This window comes from Bubalus bubalis, chromosome 16 (genome assembly GCF_019923935.1).
Source record: "Bubalus bubalis isolate 160015118507 breed Murrah chromosome 16, NDDB_SH_1, whole genome shotgun sequence".
Taxonomy (NCBI): Eukaryota; Metazoa; Chordata; class Mammalia; order Artiodactyla; family Bovidae; genus Bubalus; species Bubalus bubalis.
Window position 1 is genome coordinate 12,748,080 of NC_059172.1, and position 22,575 is coordinate 12,770,654.

Here is a 22,575-nt window from a genome sequence, read left to right on the forward strand (position 1 = left end):
GGTTTGAAAGGAGAGTGAGAGTCAATTAAACTGTATACAGAAACAGTGTAATGTTCTGGCTCAATCAATTCCCCAAACTCTAATATCAAAGAGTTCAGTTCAGTTCAGTTGCTCAGTCATGTCCAACTCTTTGTGATCCCGTGAATCGCAGCACGCCAGGCCTCCCTGTCCATCACCAACTCCAGGAGTTCACTCAAACTCACATCCATCGAGTCAGTGATGCCATCCAGCCATCTCATCCTCTGTCATCCCCTTCTCCTCCTGCCCCCAATCCCTCCCAGCATCAGAGTCTTTTCTAATGAGTCAACTCTTCGCATGAGGTGGCCAAAGTACTGGAGTTTGAGCGTTAGCATCATTCCTTCCAAAGAACACCCAGGACTGATCTCCTTTAGAATGGACTGGTTGGATCTCCTTGCAGTCCAAGGGACTCTCAAGAGTCTTCTCCAACACCACAGCTCAAAAGCATCAATTCTTCGGTGCTCAGCATTCTTCACAGTCCAACTCTCACATCCATACATGACTACTGGAAAAACCATACCCTTGACTAGATGGACCTTTGTTGGCAAAGTAATGTCTCTGCTTTTCAATATGCTATCTAGGTTGGTCATAACTTTCTTTCAAAGGAGTAAGCATCTTTTAATTTCATGGCCGCAGTCACCATCTGCAATGATTTTGGAGCCCAGAAAAATAAAGTCTGACACTGTTTCCACTGTTTCCCCATCTATTTCCCATGAAGTGATGGGACCAGATGCCATGATCTTCGTTTTCTGAATGTTGAGCTTTAAGCCAACTTTTTCACTCTCCTCTTTTACTTTCATCAAGAGGCTTTTTAGTTCCCCTTCACTTTCTGCCATAAGGGTGGTGTCATCTACATATCTGAGGTTATTGATATTTCTGCTGGCAATCTTGATTCCAGCTTGTGTTTCTTCCAGCCCAGCGTTTCTCATGATGTACTCTGCATAGAAGTTAAATAAGCAGGGTGACAATATACAGCCTTGATGAACTCCTTTTCCTATTTGGAACCAGTCTGTTGTTCCATGTCCAGTTCTAACTGTTGCTTCCTGACCTGCATATAGGTTTCTCAAGAGACAGGTCAGGTGGTCTGGTATTCCCATCTCTTTCAGAATTTTCCACAGTTTATTGTGATCCACACAGTCAAAGGCTTTGGCATAGTCAATAAAGCAGAAATAGATGTTTTTCTGGAACTCTCTTGCTTTTTCCATGATTCAGCGGATATTGGCAATTTGATCTCTGGTTCCTCTGCCTTTTCTAAAACCAGCTCGAACATCTGGAAGTTCATGGTTCACGTATTGCTGAAGCCTGGCTTGGAGAACTTTGAGCATTACTTTTCTAGCGTGTGAGATGAATGCAATTGTGTGGTAGTTTGAGCATTCTTTAGCATTGAGTACATGTTTTTATTTTATTTAAAATTAACATCTAAGAACAATTTAAAACAAGAAACTTCGAAATGTCAAAGATCCTACAACCTTACAACAACTCTCTTTGGGAATGTTGTGTTTCAGTCTCTTCTCTGTGAAAAATTATTGTGTATTGCTGACACTGTATTGTTTTCTAATCATCTTTTTTTCACTTAACTAGAACCTATGCTGCACATTATTTATAATCCCTATAAGTAGAAAAATTAAACAAATAAAATAAAAACATGTGATTCCTTTATTTTCATTAGTACAAAAAGGATAATATTTTCTTTGGCTTATTATAATTTTTTAAACATATTGTTTTAGTAGGTAATGCAGCAATGTGCATTTCCATATACAATGGTAAACAAAGAAGTAATTTCAGGGACTTTGCTGCTGGCCCAGTGGTTGAGAATCTGCTTACCAATGCAGGGACATGAGTTCCATCTCTGGTCAGGAAACTAAGATCCCGCATGCCTTAGGGCAAGTGCTGAGCCCATGCACTCTGCAGCCTGCATGCCCCAACTGGAGAGAAATCCATACACCACAAGAGCCCATATGCTGCAAGGAAAGTTCTCGTGTCCCTGTGTCCCTTCACTAAGACCTGATTGAGCCAAAAATAAACATAAATAGATAAAATAGATTTTATAAGTAATTTCAGTTGTTTTCCTAAGTTCTTAACTACTCCAAAAATATTTTTTCTTTTTTTTTTAATTTTAATTCTATTTTGTTTTTAAACTTTACATAATTGTATTAGTTTTGCCAAATATCAAAATGAATCCGCCACAGGTATACATGTGTTCCCCATCCTGAACCCTCCTCCCTCCTCCCTCCCCATACCATCCCTCTGGGTCGTCCCAGTGCACCAGTCCCAAGCATCCAGTATCGTGCATCGAACTGGACTGGCAACTCATTTCATACATGATATTTTACATGTTTCAATGCCATTCTCCCAAATCTTCCCACCCTCTCCCTCTCTCACAGAGTCTATATATTTAGACACTTTCTTCCTAGACCAGTTTTTCAAAAGATGTCACCAACAACGTGGATTCTATTTCCTAGCTATGTGAGTCATTGTCATTTTTTGTCATCATATTGTGATGATGAAAAGATATTTGACAAGAAAGAAACCAAGTACATTTTTAACCAGGTTTTCAAAACTTTACATATGAAACTATAGTTATCTTAAAATATATATAATATTTTTATAGTTTTCCTGGATTCTTATTTTAAAATACTTAAAAAAAATGTTTATTAGTAACAAATACAACACAATTGGGGAGATAATTCTGTCTTACACTTGGGCCTACTTAAAAACTTTGCTGCAAATATTGCTATATGCTGAGAGATTTTATCCATAATCTCTACATATGGTTGATTAATTGGCCTCTACTTTTATGGGAAAAATTATGACAAGCATATAAAATCATTTGTATAGCCCAGGTTGCTCAGACAGTAAAGAATACACCTGCAGTATGGGAGACCTAGGTTCAATCCCTAGGTTGGGAAGATCCCCTGGAGGAGGGCATGGCAACCCACTCCAGTATTTTTGCCTGGAGAATTCCCATGGACAGAGGAGCCTAGTGGTTTGCCGTTCATGGGATTGCAAAAAGTCAGACAGGACTGAGAGACTAAGCACATACTCTAAACCTCCATTTTCTGTATTCTTCCCTGCAACCAAATTGGGAAACAGATATGATTATTAACCCATCTTTTCAGATGTGAAAACTGAGGCTCAAGGAATTTAGTTAATCTCGCCAAGTTCACACAGTTAGGAAGCGGCTGACTCCCAACCCTGTTCTTTCTATTATACTATATTATTGAGAGTTAATGAGATAGAGAATTCATATTTTCGTTCCAATGCTTATTAACTGTGACTGTGAACAAATTAGCATCTTTTATGCTGCTGTCTGAAATTTTAGATACATTATCTACACTTCAGGGTTGTAAGGATTTTATATCATCATCTGACCTAAGTTTTCCAATGTAAAGTCAGTCACCATGGTTGTAAGGATTTTATATCATCACCCCACCTAAATCTTTTCATGTAAAGTCAATCACCATGTTATTGGCAATTTAGAGGATGCTTTTCAAACTTTCTGCTATGTTTATTTTTTCCTTCAACTTCTTTCTGAATGGTTCTGTTCCTTTTATTTTTATGATACCATATTCTTATAATCATCTTGCCTGGATTTTCTTAAAAATTGCTATTTCCTTCAAGTCTCCATTCTTTACTCTCTCCTGAATAATCTATAGTCACTCCCTGTATAACCTCAACCCTTGCTTGTCCTGTTATCTATATGTTGTTATTCCACTGTAGTTGGTTGAATTGTATCCCCACAAAGGATATATCCAAGTCCTAGACCTGAATACCTGTGAATGTGAAACAGGTCTTTGTAGATGTAATTAAGGGCTTCCCAGGTTGCGCTAGTAGTAAGGAACCCACCTGCAAATGCAGGAAATGTAAGAGACACCAGTTACAATCCCTGGGTTAGGAAGATCACCTGGAGGAGGGCATCCCATGGACAGAGGCGTCTGGTGGACTGCAATCCATAGGGTTCCAAAGAGTCAAACACAACTGAGCGACTGAGCATGCACACAGAGTAATTAAGCTCTGGATCTAGAGATGAGATTCCCCTAAATTCAGGGTGAAAGTGAAAGGTGCTTAGTTGTGTCTGACTCTTTGCGACCCCATGGACTGCATCGTCCATGGAACTCTCCAGGCCAGAATACTGGCATAGGTAGCCTTTCCCTTCTCCAGGGGATCTTCCCAACCCAGGGATTGAACCCAGGTCTCCAGCATTGCAGGCGGTCCTTTACCACCTGAGCCCAAGGGTAGGCACTAAATATAAAGACTTGTGTCCTTGAAACAGTAGGAGAGAACGCAGAAACACAGAGAAGGCAACGTAAAAGTAGATGTAGGGAGTGAAGGGAGGTATCTATAAACCAAGGAACACCAGGAATGCTAGCCATCACCTAACATTGGAAAACAAGGAAAGAAATATGGCACAAATTACCCCTCAGGGTTTCCAAATGGAGTCTGCATTGCTTAAAATCTGACTTCAGAATGCTGGCCTCCAAAACTGTAAGAGAGTAAATTTCTGCTGTTTTAAGCCACCTCATCTGTGCTGAGTTGTTATAACATCCCCAAGAAATAAAATCATTCCCCAAAGCACCTTTCTAGCCCATCTTATTGTCTATATCAACTTGGGTGTTCCCAGACATCTAAGTCTGTTTGTCCAAGCTAAGTCTTTCAAGTGACATGCTCTGCTCTGCTCCATATGTCAGAAAATAGCAAGACCCTCTACAGCCAGAGTAATATTCTCTAGTTAAGTAAGGAATTCTCTTTTTAATGCTTCAACTACCAGAGTACATGCAAATACCTTTCAAGTATATGCATACAATAATGATCAATGTTCTTAATTCTAAATCCATAAGCCCCTACTGCCTACTCAACACATCTACCTGGATTATGAAAGACAACTTACATTCTCAGCATCAAAAAAGAAATGATGAGTACTCTCTTGATCCTAATCTTGGTCTTCTTATAATAATGTTATCTATGTTAACCTTTTCAGTGAATATTTCTGACTGATATGAATCTGACAAGCCAAAAACCTAGGAGTCATTCTTTACACTAAACTCTCCCTAAACCGTTCCCTAAAGTATAGCCAATACATTACCGGTCCCACTTAATATCAATAATTCTGGAACGTTTTCTCTTCTCTCCATCACTTTCAACAACTCTTTAGGACAAATTTCTATCATGTCTTCCTTGGAAGTTTGCAATATCCAGAAAAAGTGAAAAAAATTGGAGCTAGGTAGATAGCTAGTGAGAAAGAAAGGGGGTGGGGTGGGGGGAGAAAAAAGTGAGAAAGAGAGTGAGAGTGAGAGAGAGGGGAAGAAAAGAAAGAAAGAAAAAGACACTTACTATAAGATATTGGCTCACGAAATTCTTGAGACTAAGAAGTCCTGCAATTTGGTGATGACAACTGGAGACCCAGGAAAGCCAGTGGTATAGTTTAAAGGCCTGAGAGTCAGAGAGCTGATGGTGTAGATTCTGGTCCAGGTCTGAAGGCCTGTGAACCAAGAGCTCCAAGGGCAGGAGAAGAGCGATGTCTTAGCTCAGGCGGTCAGCCAGAAAGAATTCCACCATCCTCTACTGTTTTGTTCTATTTAGGCCTTCAACAGACTGGAGACGCCCACTCACATTGCAGAGGGCCATCTGGTTCACTTAATCCACCAGTTCAAATGCTAATCTGTGCTAGAAACACCCTCACAGATACAACCAGAAATAATGTTTCACCAGCATCCTGGGTATCCTGTGGCTCACTGCAGTTGACACATAAAATTAAACATCACAACTTCTTGCCTGGTGAACCACAGTTCTTTTTCTTCCAAATCCAAACTAGATCGATCTCTTCGATCACAGTGGTGATTACCATTTACATTTACCTCTACTACTTAAAATATCTGAATGGGTTTCTTTCACTCTTATCTAAAACCTGAGTGCAGCCCCCCAACCGTGCTGAGTCTGGCCCTTTGCTCCATCTTCAGCCCCATATCCCACTCCTGTTCTCAACCCAAATGAACCACTGCCAGCTACAAAAACGCATCATGCTCACTTTTGAATCACATCTCTCTGCAGTGCTCTTTCCCCCTCTTCACTGGATCATGTCTACATCTTTTACATCTTAGCCTAAAAGTTATTTTCTTGGGAGAGACTTTCATATCCCACTTCCCAGGCTAAGTTAGGCTCACCTTTTGTACCTTCTCTTCACATTGTTTATCTTTATATTGTATCATAAATCTTATAGAGAATCTGCCTGCAGTGCAGGAGATCTGTGTTCGATCCCTCGGTCAGGAAGATCCCCTGGAAAAGGGAATAGCTACCCCCTCCAGATAGTCAGTATATCTTATAGGACTCTACTTGTATTTATGTGAATATTGGATCAATATAAATCTAAATCTCTAGAATATGGGACTGTGTCTGTCTCTGTGGGTAGCACCAAGCCTGGAAAAAGAAGCTAAATAATTGTTCAATAAATGCTGCTAGCGAATATGCCAAATCTTCTGTTTGATGTGTATATATAACCATGAGTATATCAATCACCATCTCGGCAACCATGAAGTTTTGGTCTATAGGGATTCTTGAGAACACCAACTTCTTTGTTTCACACCTAGAAAATGGGGAATTGGCTTAAACAAAAAACCTAGGTATAGAGTGGCAGAATAAGGCAAACAACCAGAGCTCCAGTTAATGTCTATTTTTTCAGCCCCAATCTGCTTCATTGCAATGGAGGGTGCTGGGAAACTGAGTCTTTGCATGACAATACTGCTGATTTATGGAAATGTTCAATACCTGGGACTACTTATGTATTTCTACCAGGTAGATACTTATTACTGTCTGTGCAAGAAAATAAGGAAATGCATTAAAAACAATTATTCAAAAATCACTTCCCCTGGAAAGTTCTATGTTATATGCTGTCATGGATATTTGTGGGTTTGTTTTAAGGTGTGTGTGTGTGTGTGTGTGTGTTTTAATATGGACTACTTTTAAAAGTCTTTATTGAATTTATTACAATATTGCTTCAGTTTTGTAGTGGCGAGGCATGTGGGATTTTAGCTCCCCAACCAGGGATTGAGCCCATACTCCCTGCTTTGGAAGGCTAAGTCTTAACCACTGGACCACCAGGAATGTCCCTGATATTTGTTTTAAATAGGAGCCTATTTATCCTTAGAGCATGGCAACCCACTTCAGTATTCTTGCCTGGAGACTTCCAGAGATGGAGCAGCCTGGCAGGCTATAGAGTTGCACAGACTCAGAAATGACTGAAGCTTCTTAGCATGATACTATTTGCTCTTAGTACCTTATGCTGCTGCTTCATGATTTCAAACCTGAGAAAAGGCATGGTTACCTGGCTATACTGATGTAGAGGTCTGATACAGCTTATTAAGAGCTTTTATTTCCAGTGTGTTAGAGTACCACTTGTTTATGAAGCTTCCATTGATGTTACTTTCTCTTTCTGAAGAAAAGGGCCCCTTTAATTTTGAGCAGAGACATTACTTTGCCAACAAAGGTCTGTCTAGTCAAGGCTATGGTTTTTCCTGTGGTCATGTATGGATGTGAGAGGTGGACTGTGAAGAAGGCTGAGCGCCAAAGAATTGATGCTTTTGAACTGTGGTGTTGGAGAAGACTCTTGCGAGTCCCTTGGACTGCAAAGAGATCCAACCAGTCCATTCTGAAGATCAGCCCTGGGATTTCTTTGGAAGGACTGATGCTGAAGCTGAAACTCCAATACCTTGGCCACCTGATGCGAAGAACAGGCTCATTTGAAAAGACCCTGATGCTAGAATGATTAAAGGCTGGAGGAGAAGGGGATGACAGAGGATGAGATGGCTGGATGGCATCACTGACTCAATGGACGTGAGTCTGGGTGAACTCTGGGAGTTGGTGATGGACAGGGAGGCCTGGCGTGCTGTGATTCATGGGGTTGCAAAGAGTCGGACACGACTGAGCGACTAAACTGAACTGAACTGAATATGCTATTTCTTTAAATATAATCATTTTTAGCAAGAAATTCAAGGAATGTCACCACTGTGTGCCTGTAACAGTGTTCATTTGTAATCATGTTTAGCACAGTCTTGGGGAGCACTCTCTTGCAAGCCTGAGATCGTACTCCATCTGCCTCTGTATCCTTGTTGGTGGATGTATTGATATTTCTTCCTCCCTTAAGTTGCACCTTTCTAAACGTGAATAAGTGTGTTTTTCCCACAGTGCCTTTCTATGGAGTAGTTAGTTGGTTTGCCGAGTGCCTGCAAGGTGATAAGTACTTGAGGTACTTAGAAATGCTAAGTGCCATTACCTGTGAATCATGGCTGTGGGCTCCTCTGGGATGGAGGCTGCTTGAGAAATATAAAACAGAGCAGAGTGGAATGGAGCAGCAGTTCTCCCCAGAATGCAACAGTTTACTCCAGGGAGATGAAGCTTTATAAAAATAGTCTAGGATAACTTTCTTTGAAGCAGGCAAAACTTTGAGAGTGGCCGTGGCTAAATGAAAGCTTCAGTGTCACTCTGAGTTGGGAACACAATTTCCTTCTACCCTGTTTCCCTAGGGAATTAGGGGAACATAAACATAGCCACTATGGAGCTTTGAACTTCTTAAGCCCAAGGGGATTTCATTGCTCCCTCTCTATGAAGACTTGTCTCATTGCCTAATAGGAGAGCTCCCTGCCTTGACCTCATCCATCCTCAGATGGTATAACTGGGATATGTATTCCTGGAGCTCTGGACATGACAGAGTAGGCATGAGTGCCTAATTGCAAACTTTCCTCCTTCCTTCCTGATTTTCTATATTTTCACTTCCTTCCAAAAACACTACTGAGTTCATTCTGCTTGTCAGGCATTGTCCTAGGGAGAAACTTGATAGGTAATGAGAGAGGAAGGAGCTCTTTTCTTGGTTATCTACACACTCATCTCAGCTGGTTCTCTTCTAAGTGTATGCGCTCTTCTTTAGGCTGATCATGGATACATGAATTCATAGAGTATTGAGACCTAAAATAGACTTTGGAGCACCTCACTTAATGTAAGGAAGCAAGTACATATGTGGAGATATTATTACCAGTATGAAAACTGTTACTATCATCAATATTGATTGATGATGATGATATCAAACTCTTTTTACTCCTGGGCCTAGATTTGGGACCAGTATTCTTTTTACATAGTTTTATAGTAAGAAACTGTTTCTTCCTTCTTCTTGGGGGCGAATACAGATCTTCTGAAGCACATACCATCAGATTACAACCTATGTATGGTTATGTCCTGTTATATGAAGTCATCTGTAGACCTCTTGAACATTCTTCAATCACTGAACATTTCAGTACCTTGTCACTCTCATTTTTGACATTTGAACATTTCTAGACATGATCCATCCAGCAACTTAGGGTCTCAGTGTTTGAGTGTCTCACTTCAAGCTCTATTTTCTTCTCTGTCACCTTGGCAACTTTTTTCAATAAATGTAGACTAAGTCTTATTATTATCTATAGCTGTACAACTTCTAAAATCTTGCTTTCAAAAGTTAAAATCTATGATAACACTTCCAACTAATTTATTCTGGAATACAATTATTCCAGTAATTATTCAACCCCATCTTTTTTCTAATTCCCTGACCTAACTACTTATTTTACTTACCATGAGCTCCGTCAGATTTTCAACTCTCTCCTTCCACAGTTTACACTCAATAATCTGTCATGAAAATCATTCCCTTACACACACACGGCAGCTCCCTATGTCTCATCCCTTCCCTTGCTTCATTTTACTCATCTGGCAAAATATAACCTTCCACCTATTCTTTCCCTCTTCTGAAACATAATTAAAGAAAACACATAACTAATCCTTTGGAAACTACTACTGTGACTACATTACCTAAAAATATACTCCTCCTAGTAATTTTCCATTGTCTCACGAGGCTATATTTTATTCATGGCTTTTAGTACAGTCAGTCAGTCAGTCAGTTCAGTCACTCCGTCGTGTCCAACTCTTTTCGACCCCATGAATCGCAGCACGCCAGGCCTCCCTGTCCATCACCAACTCCTGGAGTTCACCCAGACTCACGTCCATCGAGTCAGTGATGCCATCCAGCCATCTCATCCTCTGTCATCCCCTTCTCCTCCTGCCCCCAATCCCTCCCAGCATCAGAGTCTTTTCCAATGAGTCAACACTTCGCATGAGGTGGCCAAAGTACTGGAGTTTCAGCTTTAGCATCATTCCCTCCAAAGAAATCCCAGGGCTGATCTCCTTCAGAATGGACTGGTTGGATCTCCTTGCAGTCCAAGGGACTCTCAAGAGTCTTCTCCAACACCACAGTTCAAAAGCATCAATTCTTTGGCGCTCAGCCTTCTTCACAGTCCACCTCTCACATCCATACATGACCACAGGAAAAACCATAGCCTTGACTAGACGGACCTTTGTTGTCAAAGTAATGTCTCTGCTTTTGAATATGCTATCTAGGTTGGTCATAACTTTCCTTCCAAGGAGTAAGCGTCTTTTAATTTCATGGCTGCAATCACCATCTGCAGTGATTGGGAGCCCAAAAAAATAAAGTCTGACACTGTTTCCACTATTTCCCATCAATTTCCCATGAAGTGATGGGACCAGATGCCATGATCTTTGTTTTCTGAATGTTGAGCTTTAAGCCAACTTTTTCACTCTCCACTTTCACTTTCATCAAGAGGCTTTTGAGTTCCTCTTCACTTACTGCCATAAGGCTGGTGTCATCTGCATATCTGAGGTTATTGATATTTCTCCCGGCAATCTTGATTCCAGCTTGTGTTTCTTCCAGCCCAGCGTTTCTTATGATGTGCTCTGCATATAAGTTAAATAAGCAGGGTGACAATATACAGCCTTGACGTACTCCTTTTCCTATTTGGAAGCCATCATTAAATTATGAACGTCTTTGTTATTAACAGCTTCTTCATAGAAGAAGGAACCTTCTTTCACGATGAAGGAACCTTCTTTAAAATTTTGTGTTCATTTATGTAACCACCTAGAAAAATACATGAAATGTAGTGTGTTCTCAACTTATTCCTAAATCTTAACATTTAATCTTCTGTTACATCAATGTGAGAAAAACTTCTATGGATATGCACAGATCAAACTGAATTATTAGACTATGAACCCTTCTTGGTCCTTTCAATTTCTTAAAAATTTTAAAGCAGTTTTTCCAATATCTTAAGTTTTTAAACTGTACGTTACCACCCATCTAGAGGATCATAAAATCAATTTGGTGACTGTAACCAATATTTTTGAAAAATGAGATAGAAAAACAAACACTGAGACATCATGCATAGTGATGTTTGATGAAATGTTTCATTGTTTCATAAAATGTTTTTTTCAGTTTTATCCATGTATCTGTGTGTACTAAATAATGATGTAAAACTATTTTTATTGGGGTTGCTGCTGCTGCTGCTGCTGTTGCTGCTAAGTCGCTTCAGTCGTGTCCGACTCTGTGCGACCCCAAAGACGGCAGCCCACTAGGCTCCTCTGTCCCTGGGATTCTCCAGGCAAGAGCACTGGAGTGGGTTGCCATTTCCTTCTCCAATGCATGAAAGTGAAAAGTGAAAGTGAAGTCTCTCAGTCATGCCCAACTCTTAGCGACCCCATGGACTGCCCCCTACCAGGCTTCTCCATCCATGGGATTTTCCAGGCAAGAATACTGGAGTGGGCTGCCATTGCCTTCTCCATTTATTGGGGTTGGTTGCAGTCAAAAAACTTTGAGAGTCACTCTAATGCAATTCCACTGTAGCAGGAAATATACAGTCTTTTTTCCAAGATTACAGTAAACACAGACAGCAGGGAGACTCAGACTCGACGAATGTAATGTGGTGCTTAGTAGCAGAGATTCTGAAGTTAAAATTTTTCAAAATGTTTTTCTGTTCAAAGACAGACTTCAAATTCCCACTGAGCTTGTGCTAAGATTCCTGCGTGTCACCTTGGTCCTTTCCCCATGTGTATATTTGCTCAGTCGCTTCAGTCTCATCTGGCTCTTTGCAACCTTGTATACCATAGCCTGCTAGGCTCCTCTGTCCATGGGATTCTCCAAGCAAGAATACTGCAGTGGGTTGCCATGCCTTCCTGACCCAGGGATTGAACCTTGATCTCCTGCATTGCAGGCAGATTCTTTACTGCTGAGCCACTGGGGAAGCCCCACACAATTGTCTTTTAAATGCATCCTTTACTCAGAAGGAAATGAAAAATTTTCAATCATATTTCTTATCCTTCTGCCTGAGTTTTGGAAAAATGGGTAAGTATAACCTGCTCTTGTCCATTTGCATCTTTCTGATAAGTGTCCACAGAAGAAGCACATAAAAGTGACCTCCAAGAAGAGGTCTCATAAAAGAGGCACAACAACCACGGCTCCCATGTTGCAGTTCTTCATTGGAAAACAAAATTGCTCTACTTCCCCCAAATTCACTTTTTTCTGGTGCTTTGTATTTGTTTCTCAGAATTTGCAGAAATTGACTCCCTTTCCACATTTCTCAATCTCAACTCTCTCAAGAGTATCTTCTGGTATCAGCTTCAAACTGAAAGAACAAGAAAAAAAGGTAACAGACCACATTTAAGTGGTTTCTATTACCAAAACTCCAGGGGAATTTCTCTAAGATAAATGACAATGTTTCCAACAATGCCACAAAATTTTACTATTGCCTAAGAAGGAAGGAACACTAACATTGGGTAAACAATCATTTTGTGCTACAAATTCCATACAGACCATAGAAATTAACTCTGTTTTATTTTACCTGCAGAATTATATCTGCAATGTTTTAAATAAATTTGATTTAGTTGCCAAGATTTGAAAATCAGAAGATTTTACATATATTCCAAATTTCTGACTTCTTGGAAACAGTATTCCAAATTTCTGACTTCTTGGAAACAATCTGAAGATGTAGTTGGCTACCATACAACATTCTTATATTCGTTCGCTGGACCTACCATAACAAGATATCACTACTGGATATCTTCTTAAAAAATAGACATTTATTTTCTCACAGTTCTGGAGACTAGAAGTCCAAATTCAAGGTGTGGGAAGGTCTGGTTTCCTCTGAGGCCTCTCTTCTTGGCTCAGAGGTGGTCGCCTTCTCACTGTGTCCTCACAAGGTCGCCTCTGTGTAATCTAATCTCTCGTCTCCTAAGGACACCAGGTGTATTAGATTAGGCTTATCATGTGAAATGCAACCTACTCCAGTATTCTTGCCTGGAAGATTCTATGGAGAGAGGAGCTTGGCGGGCTACAGCCCATGGGGTTGCAAAGAGTCGGACACAACTGAACATAATATCATTTAATCTTAATACCTCTTTAAAGATTCTGTCTCCAAATGAAGTTGCATTCTGAGGTACTGGGGGTTAGAACTTCAGCATATACATTTGGAGGGGGCACAGTTGTATAATATCCCTCATGGTAACAATTTACACAGTCTGAGCCAGAGATTTCCTCTAATGGTCACTATAATCTCCACTGCTTCCTGTTGTCTTCCAGAAACTGGGACTGAGTGTCAGTAGCTATTTATCATTCGAACGGCTTCTCTTAAGTATATTAAATGTATTTTCCTTAAAAGTGCTTGAATTTTCTAACCTAGATTTTTCTTTTTTTAAATCTTTTGGCATGTCACTTGGCATATGCAATCTTAGTTCCTGTGTGGGATCTTAGTTTCCTGGTCAGGGATCGAACCTACACCTCCTGCACTTGAAGTGCAGATTCTTAACCACTGGACTGCCAGGGAAGTCCCTGAATACAGTTTTAGAATCCCACTGGCACTCCTTTGAATTCCAGTTTCATCCTTTCTTAGGTAGCTTTGAGATGTTCCTTAACACATCTAAGCCTTAATTTGCATACCTCCAAAACAAGACAAAAATATCTATTATTGTGAAAGCAAAGTGATTCAGAGCAAAATTTTAGTATATAGTCTTCCTTCTTTTTCCTTGCTCATATTACTTTAATATGCTTATCAGGATCACTTTCAGCATGAGATCCTCCTGAGCAGCAACAGAAGCATCACCTAGGAATTTTATGGATCTGTATGTTCTGTGATCCCTTCCGAGACTTACTGAATCAGAAACTGACATGGGGTCCAGGAATGTCCATTTATTTTTTAAGCCTTTTAGGTGTTTCTGAGGCATGCCAAATGGAAGCTGTGACAGATTTTCTTGTCTTTGACTCCAAAATCACTGTTGATGGTGACTGCAGCCATGGAAGGGAACCTATGACAAACCTAGATAGCATATTAAAAAGCAGAGACATCACTTTGCCAACAAAGGTCCATATAGTCAAAGCTACGTTTTTTTCCAGTAGTCAAGAACAGATATGAGAATTGGACGATAAAAAAGACTGAGCACTGAAGAACTGATGCTTTTGAATTGTGGTGCTGGAAAAGACTCTTGAGAGTCTTGGACAGCAAGGAGATCCAACCAGTCAATCCTAAAGGAAATCAACCCTGAATGTTCATTGGGAGGACTGTTGCTGAAGCTGAAGCTGCAGTACTTTGGCCACCTGATGTTAATAGCTGACTCACTGGAAAAGCCCCTGATGCTGGGAAGGATTGAGGGCAGGAGGAGAAGGGGGCAGCAGAGGATGAGATGGTTAGATAGCATCACTGACTCAATGGACATGAATTTGAGCAACCTCTGTGAGATAGTGAAGGACAGGGGAGCCTGGCATGCTACAGTCTATGAGGTCACAAAGAATTGGACAGGACTTAGCGACTGAACAGCAACAACAGAGCTATGCCAAATTCTGAGAACTACTGATTTAGAATATGAATTCCTGCAGTGAAGTCCTTATGACTTCTCACTGGTTTCCACATTTATTTTGTAATCAAAAAATAATAGATGAAAACACCAGAAATTGTAGTTCCACCTTTGCAGAATGGTTATCTTGTAAAACTGATATCATAAATATTTTTTGAAATGTTAATCATGTTTATTTTGTTGGTATTATTAAACATTATCTGAAATTAGTGATGAAAGACAATGTAAATGAACATTGCAATGAAAATAATTAAACAAATTTTAAGATGGGAAAGAAAAGAACATTTATTAACTCTACTTCATTTTCCTTGTTAAATGATTCATCAAGTCTCCAAACAGCTGCCATACCTTGAGGAGAGGGAGTCAGATTTTATATATAAATGACTTATCAAAATTGACAGCAAGTGGAATTTTCATTTACATTTGAAAACACAACAATTCCAAAACCAAATTTAATTCCTGTCCAATATTGGAGCAGAGGTGAGACATTTTTAACAAGGGATAATGAAATTCTCTTAGTGATTTGGAAATTTCAGTCGATAGAGGCAAATCCTTATTCTGAAGTGTTCACACTAGTGCCAAGAACAGGAAATGCTTGTCTGAGCCCACTTTCTGTTGCAAAAAAAAAAAAAAAAGGATGACTCTGAGGCCAGCATCCTGTCACTTTATGCAATTCCCAGCTATGCAGCCTTACTGGGCAGCTCAGGGCCAAGAACAAGGGCTTCAGGCAACTGCTGCTCAACTACATGCACCATCCAGGTCCACGGGGACTGGAAATCATTAAGATGCTCTGGTTACAACTTCTGAGGATGTGTTCTGGAAGCTCTTTTCTGAGAAAGAAAAGAAAAAAAAGACAAAAAGAAGCACATGGATGACATGGAACTCGAAGGCAACTCAAATGTGGATTTACCTTTAAAAAGAATTATAATTCCTAAATTTTTGGATGTTTACCTCTAGCAAGGCTAAATTTTATAGATAGATAGGTAAATATATAGATATATATAACTTTTGTGTATCACTTTTCATTCTTAAAAATATATACTTTGATGTACTTTTAAAGATAAACTAAAATTGAGGAAGGTTATATACAAGGTCACCCAACAAATATGTGATGGATTCAGAGTTCAGCCCAGGCTCTTCTGATTCCAAGTCCAGTAATACTTCTGAAACCATGCCCCATGGAGTTAATGGGATTGATAACTATTAGAAATTTCTTGAACTTGTGTTACAGAACTGTTAAGGGAACAGCTTGTTAAAATCCCTTTCGTTTGCAAACTGCCTTCATTGATTTAATTTGGCTTTAGGTTGCAAGGGGAAGGAGGGTATTTCTTTTTCCTTCCCAGTTTCACGCAGCTCAGTAGTTTTTCAGGAAGTTGGCATCCGATCCTGCCCAATGCAAGCCTGTTGGGGGCTGGTTGGGGCCACAGACCCGTAAACTGCACCTGTGAAGGTATCTTTTGGGTGGCCCTTTAATGTCACAGGGCAGGAAAACTCCACCCTCTTAAGATGCTAAGTGCCACCGTTTTGAATATGCGAGACGCATGCAGCCCAGATGCACGTGGGCACTACACCCAGGACCTCATCAGTTTCTTCTAGTCACCTTGCACCAATGCCTAAAACCACCTTGTTTATCCAGAAATATTCCAACCTCTCACTCTTGAGAGGAACATGAGAATTATTCTCCCTTCTCCTCATTTGGCCTCATTTGTGAATAAACTCTCCGCTGTGAATTTCAGCTTCTCAGCGTTCGCACCCATGTGCATCAGGCAGCTGGATCTGGCTCGGTAACATTTCCGCTATATTTTCTCCTCTTCAAAGGCCCAGCGTTTCATAATTTATAATGTAATTTCTCTATATTATGTCACCTAAGTTTGTAAGATATATATTAACCTATATAAGGTACAAATACATCTATACCTATTTTCTAGGAGAAATTGTTTATTTAGTAAGGTAGGCTATAGGTACGCACTGCCCCCTAATCGCAATACCTGGGCTTCACTTGTGGCTCAGTGGTAAAGAATCCACCTGCCAACACAGGAGACACGGGTTTGATCCCTGGGTTAGAAAGATCCCCTGAAGAAGGAAATGGCAACCCACTGTAATATCCTTGCCTGGGAAAGTCCCTGGACAGAGGAGCCTGGCAGGCTACAGTCCATGGGGTTGCAAAAGGGTTGCAAAAGAGTAGGACTGACTTTCTGACTAAAGGAAAACAAGTCACATTATATATCATCTGTTTACTAAAGGAACTCTGTCTTAAAGTAGAAAGATATTGGGTTGGTCAAAAGTTTCTTTAGTTTTTTAAGTAAAAATAAAAGGCGTATTTTGTATTTCACCAATCTTACTGTGTGACATATCAGGTAAGTTCTTACAGTATCTGAGCCTTGGTTTCATCCTTATTCTAAAAGAGGTCATATGCAATTTAGTTATTATGACCAGATGAAATCATGGATGTCTAGTGTTCAAAGTGGTGAACACCATCACAAGATAGTGTTAAACACCATCTTGTTGTCCCAGTCAAAAATATTATTATTCTAAAGATGATAATGATTTGATACTCTCTATTTTTAAGACATGTGCTTCCAAACTGAGCACAATTTTGGCACTAGTTTCAACTGGAGCTTAGAAACCTTCCCCCAATAAGGATAAACTCTATGGGTCTTCACCTTAAAGGTACAAATTAGTTTCTCTGAAATGAAGTCTGTTCAAAATATGAAGGTGATTTGTATTGAAACTCAGTGGGTTAATGGACTCTTAATTGAGACAAGAGAGTCGTAAAGATCTAGTGATGACGGAATGATCACCTGTGAATGGAGGTGTGGCTTATTGAATAGATTTCACCTGCTAACGCAACCATGGACTATTAGCTTAGTCAGAAGCTGACATTTATAGGGTTGTCAGATATCAGCCTTAAGAATGTAAACATCATGAAACTACCTGACAGGGAATTTAAAAGTTTTATATATGTCCACAGACTTATGATGTTTTTCCTACGGACCACATGGAAATTATAACCACTTGGAGAGATGAGACACATCTGGCTTTCAAGCGACCCAGGTTCAAGTTCTGATGCTACTTAACTGTGGGCAAGTAAGTTCTTTTTACTGACTCATTTTGGCTATTTATAATATCATGTTTAAAATAATAATAATTATTACTGCCACATATATAAGTACTTAAAATCATGCAGATGCTGTGCTGTTTTATGCATACTGTCTCTTTGACTTCTCATGGCACCCTTAAACCAGATATTGGAGTGCTTGTTTTATACAAGAGGAAACCAGACTTAGATCAGATACTTTGGTCAGAGTCACACAGATATCAAGGGAAAGTTAGGGGATTGAGCACATTATAATTAAATCCAAATGTGTCCTTTTAATGGTAGGACATACCAACAGCTTTGGTAAGAAACTGAATGATAACAGGTCTTTGGAGTCAGATGTGTGTGAGTGCATGCTAAGTCACTTTAGTTCTGTTCGTTTTTTTGCGATCCCATGGACTGTAGCCCGCCAGGCTCCTACGTCCTTGGGATTCTCTAGGAAAGGGATACTGGAGTGAGTTGCCATGCCCTTTTCCAGGTTGGAGAAGGAAATGGCAACCCACTCCAGTATTCTTGCCTGGAAAATCTCATGGATGGAGGAGCCTGGTAGGCTACAGTCCATGGGGTCGCAAAGAGTCAGACACGACTGAGCGACTTCACTTTCACTTTCTCCAGGTCAGTCAGATGACTCTTGGCTAAAATCCTTACTCTGCTAGTTGTCAGTTAACCTGTTTGTTTCTGTGTCTTCAGGTCTTCGGCACAGTTCTGTGTTGCATAGATACTATTGCCATTGCTCTTTTGTTGTTATTAAAGTTAATAAGTTTTCATCCAGCCTTCAAAACCTGTGATAAGAAGAAGAAAGAGAAGTTTACAGGAGTGACCCTGAAGAGTGTGCTTTTAATAATACCCTGATCAGATATCTAACAATATTTAGATCACAAAAGATGGAATTGAAAACAAAACTTGGTAGTAGCTTGCTAGCTACAAAGACAAAAATTAAATTCAGGAAGCCAGGAACTTTGTCTTAACCATTTTTATAGCAACAGAATCATCTAGAAATTCTATTTGATAGTGGGCACTTGAATTGAAATTGATGGTTCAGTTACAAAGAAATAACTGGGTTTTGCAGAAGTTCTAAACACATTTTTGGTTTAAAAATGCAACCACAAAATATAAAAGCATTTGGCCTTGAACAAACAAACAAATGCATTTAAACAAAAGAAATACTGAATCATCAGTATTGTTTTTTTTGATTATTGTTTCTCTTTTCTAAAATACCATCTGTCTTCATTAATATTCAAATCTAGATAAATAGTATTTTCCATAAACTCCTTGTAATCTCAAGTATCAGTAAGTACTCCGGCAAAGGGATCAAAAGCACATTCTCTGGTTTTAAAGTGTTGGTTTTTTAATGTTTCATGTAAATGTTTTCAGTAAACTCTATCTAGAAAGTGGTTTAAATAATACTAAGAGTTGATGATTTTTCAGTTGATGCCAAATTTTGCTTCTCTTCAAATAACCATCCTGTTAGTACAGGAATTCTCTCTTCAGTACCTAAGCAATCTTCTACAGTAATTAAAAGAGTGGAAAAGACAGATCAAATATGAATCTACCTAGTCATTACTCAAACCTCAAAGCAAACCTGGATCTTTTAAGATGTCAAGAAAAGTTCAGAAACTTTATTTCACAAGAAAAAGGAAATCACAACCTTAAGATTTGGATCTTTAAATGCCTTTCCTTATTTTAGATATCAAATTGCATTTCTTTTCTTTTCTAACTAAAATCATTTTATTTTATAATCACAAAGTTATGTATCTATTATAAAAAAGTGAAATCTACAAATGCATAGTTTAAAAAGTAAAAGTTCCATCTAGTGTAAACCCATAGCATTATACCCATCAGATCAGATCAGATCAGATCAGTCGCTCAGTTGTGTCTGACTCTTTGCGACCTCATGAATCGCAGCACGCCAGGCCTCCCTGTCCATCATCAACTCCTGGAGTTCACCCAGACTCACGTCCATCGAGTCAGTGATGTCATCTAGCCATCTCATCCTCTGTCGTCCCCTTCTCCTCCTGCCCCCAATCCCTCCCAGCATCAGAGTCTTTTCCAGTGAGTCAACTCTTCGCATGAGGTGGCCAAAGTACTGGAGTTTCAGCTTTAGCATCATTCCTTCCAAAGAAATCCCAGGGCTGATCTCCTTTAGGATGGACCCATAGATGCTATTAATGGTTCAGAACATATTCCTAAAGGTCTTGAACTGCCTGAGCATTTGTGCTTTTCTATTTATTAATGCTTACAGATATAGGTATTCTTTAATTGTCTATATAAACATTTATACATATATAAAATATATAATTTATAATATAGTCAGATGTTTCCATATTTAAGTAGTTTATTTTTTTTATTTCAAGATTGTTCTGCACAGATGTGAAAAATATTCTCCCTTTTTTATTGTTTTCCTAAGATTTGATCAATTTAATAAATTATTTTATCCTAATTTTATTTGAATATGATATCTATTTATGTTTTCCCTAATTGCTACCCTTTCATAGTCCCATGAATTATTAAATGAATCTTTAAATGACTCTTTCAAAACTTGATTTGTGTCACATTTACAGTTTATCAAAGATCATCTAATTCTGAACACACAAAAAATGAAAAAAAAGTCAAGAATAATTCTTTCTAATGATACTTTTGGGGGGTAAATGTCAAAAATAGCACCTCTTAATAAGACAAAGTATTATTTCTATTAATAGCATAGCAAATCATGTACCACTTTTTCCTTCAAGCAACACAGAAGCACATATTAATTGAACTAGAATTTAGGCAGTTTCACTGAAGTTAGTAAATACAAGCAAGTTTTCTAACACGTCTTGTATGACTTAGGACAACAAATGATGAATACACCAACTCTATATGTAATCTTCTCTGTATTAAGGTCATCACCACAAAGCATTCATTGATTTACAAAAGAAAAAAAAAAAAAGAGACATGAGTGACTTTAAATAAGTGATGAAATTTAGGTAATAACACCAACATAACTTTTCTGTTGATGCAGAGAATGAAAAGTATAAAGACTGCAAAATATCTTAAACTGAAAAGTCATTTCAAAGCAGCAATTTAATTATCTTAAGTCAATTCTGAATCTCTTGTATCTGATGGACTTTGAAGCCTTGGAATTCTGACAGTCTATAGATTTTGTAACCTGATGCTGTCTACCTATTCATGGCTTTGGTGGTTTTAGAAGGATCTTAGTTCTAAGTCCATAGTTTCTGGCTTCCTTTGGTGCAGTGTTGAGCAAAAGGAGTGGTTACTCATTCCCTTTCCCTCTCACAGTTGAGACTTGACACCAAGGAGCAGGTATGAACAGAGAGGCAGAGTCTGATTAGAAAGAAACCAAAAACGAAATTAATAAGCTTCCTCTACTCTCTGAATAAACTTCCCCAAAGGAACAAAGTGACCACTACTTCTTGACTTACAAATGCTTTTACAAGTCATGATCCATTATGTCTGTGATTGCCTAGTTTCTACCACACTGGTGACTTGAACTAAGCAAGAGACCCAAATATAACATTAATTCAGCTGAGGAATTGGACTTTTCCACTTCTTTGCCCATGTGTAAAGAAGTGACCATTCATTTGGAATTCTAGGCAGATAAAAATGCTTAAGAATAGGATTGAGAAAAAATTAAGTCCTTTTAAACTGATTTTTTTTTTTTTATGGGAAGGTCTCCACTTTTATTGCATTTCATTATCTTTAAAAAAATACTCTATTGAGATATGATTGACATTAAAACAAAAAGTTAGATTTTTAATGGATACAACTTGATAAGATAGGGGATAATACATCGATGAAACTACTGTCCATCTGGGATACTCAAAATTTGTAGACATGCAAACATTTTGAAACTTGACTTTGTTCAACCTAAGTCCTGTGAAACAGTTTCCCTTTTTGCAGGTTTTTATTTTTTATCTTTCATATGTGAATCAGAACAGGAGTGTGTTCTTGTTTACTTTGAAATCTGTTCCTAATTCCTATTTAGCCAAGACTATAGAGATATTTTTAAACAGTGAGTCCCTTTGCATATGTTGTTTTTAGATAAACAACAATGATCAAACCGGTTTATAGTAAATTAACATTGATTATAATAATCACAGATGTGCAATTAACAGTTACCTTTGCCCAAGAATGCAAGGAATTTGAAATCTCTAAGGAATTCACACTTTTTTGGGTGTTTATTTAATTGGGAGAGTGGGTTGCTGATATGAATTTGAAATCAAATTCTGTTCTCTACATAAACATGCATGTTTTGATTTCATAATTACCACTTTTTAAAGCTATGGCTTATACATAATTTCATAATCTTACTACTTGGTGAGGGGATCTTGTGTCAAGAAATTCCAGGAGGTACTTGGGTCCTGTACTGATTTTTCTTCAAGGCCAATGTGAGCCATAGAATGAGACCCTGTGGACAAGTTCTTATTGACATGGTTTCATTTATTTGTTTTAGCTGCTGTGGGACTGTGGTTCTTCTTGCTTCTTCTGTCTGCCCTCTGATAGAAGAGGCTAAAATGTAAACTTCCTGATGTGGGGAAATGGCAGTGGGAAAAATTGGGTCTTGCTGCGGTGGGTAGGGCCTTGCAGTTGCTCCCTACCTGGTAAGTTATTTGGCCTGAGGCAACCCAGCCCTGGGGTATATGGGCTCTATGGTAGAGTTAATGGCAAACTCCAAGAGGTCTTATGCCAAGGGGGGCCTTCCCGGCCTGCTGCCAGTGCCCCCGACCCTGCTGATATGCCTCCAGGGAGACCCTCCA

General features: G+C 39.0%; 2 long non-coding RNA genes across 3 annotated transcripts in view; one reads left to right on the forward strand and one right to left on the reverse strand.

Moving 5' to 3' along the window:
* Positions 1-15,163: 15,163 nt before the first annotated feature.
* On the reverse strand, positions 15,164-16,499 carry LOC123464999. Its single transcript, XR_006640075.1, has 2 exons — positions 15,811-16,499; positions 15,164-15,551 (listed from the first exon to the last, which is right to left on the reverse strand). It is a non-coding gene; the product is annotated as an uncharacterized LOC123464999 (long non-coding RNA).
* Positions 16,500-16,817: 318 nt separating this feature from the next.
* LOC123327555 overlaps positions 16,818-22,575 on the forward strand; it is a 1,360,034-nt gene continuing 1,354,276 nt past the window's right edge. For both annotated transcript variants that reach the window (XR_006640074.1, XR_006545251.2), the window contains exons 1-2: positions 16,818-17,078; positions 17,693-17,808. This is a non-coding gene — a long non-coding RNA (uncharacterized LOC123327555). The remainder of the gene's footprint in view (positions 17,079-17,692; positions 17,809-22,575) is intronic.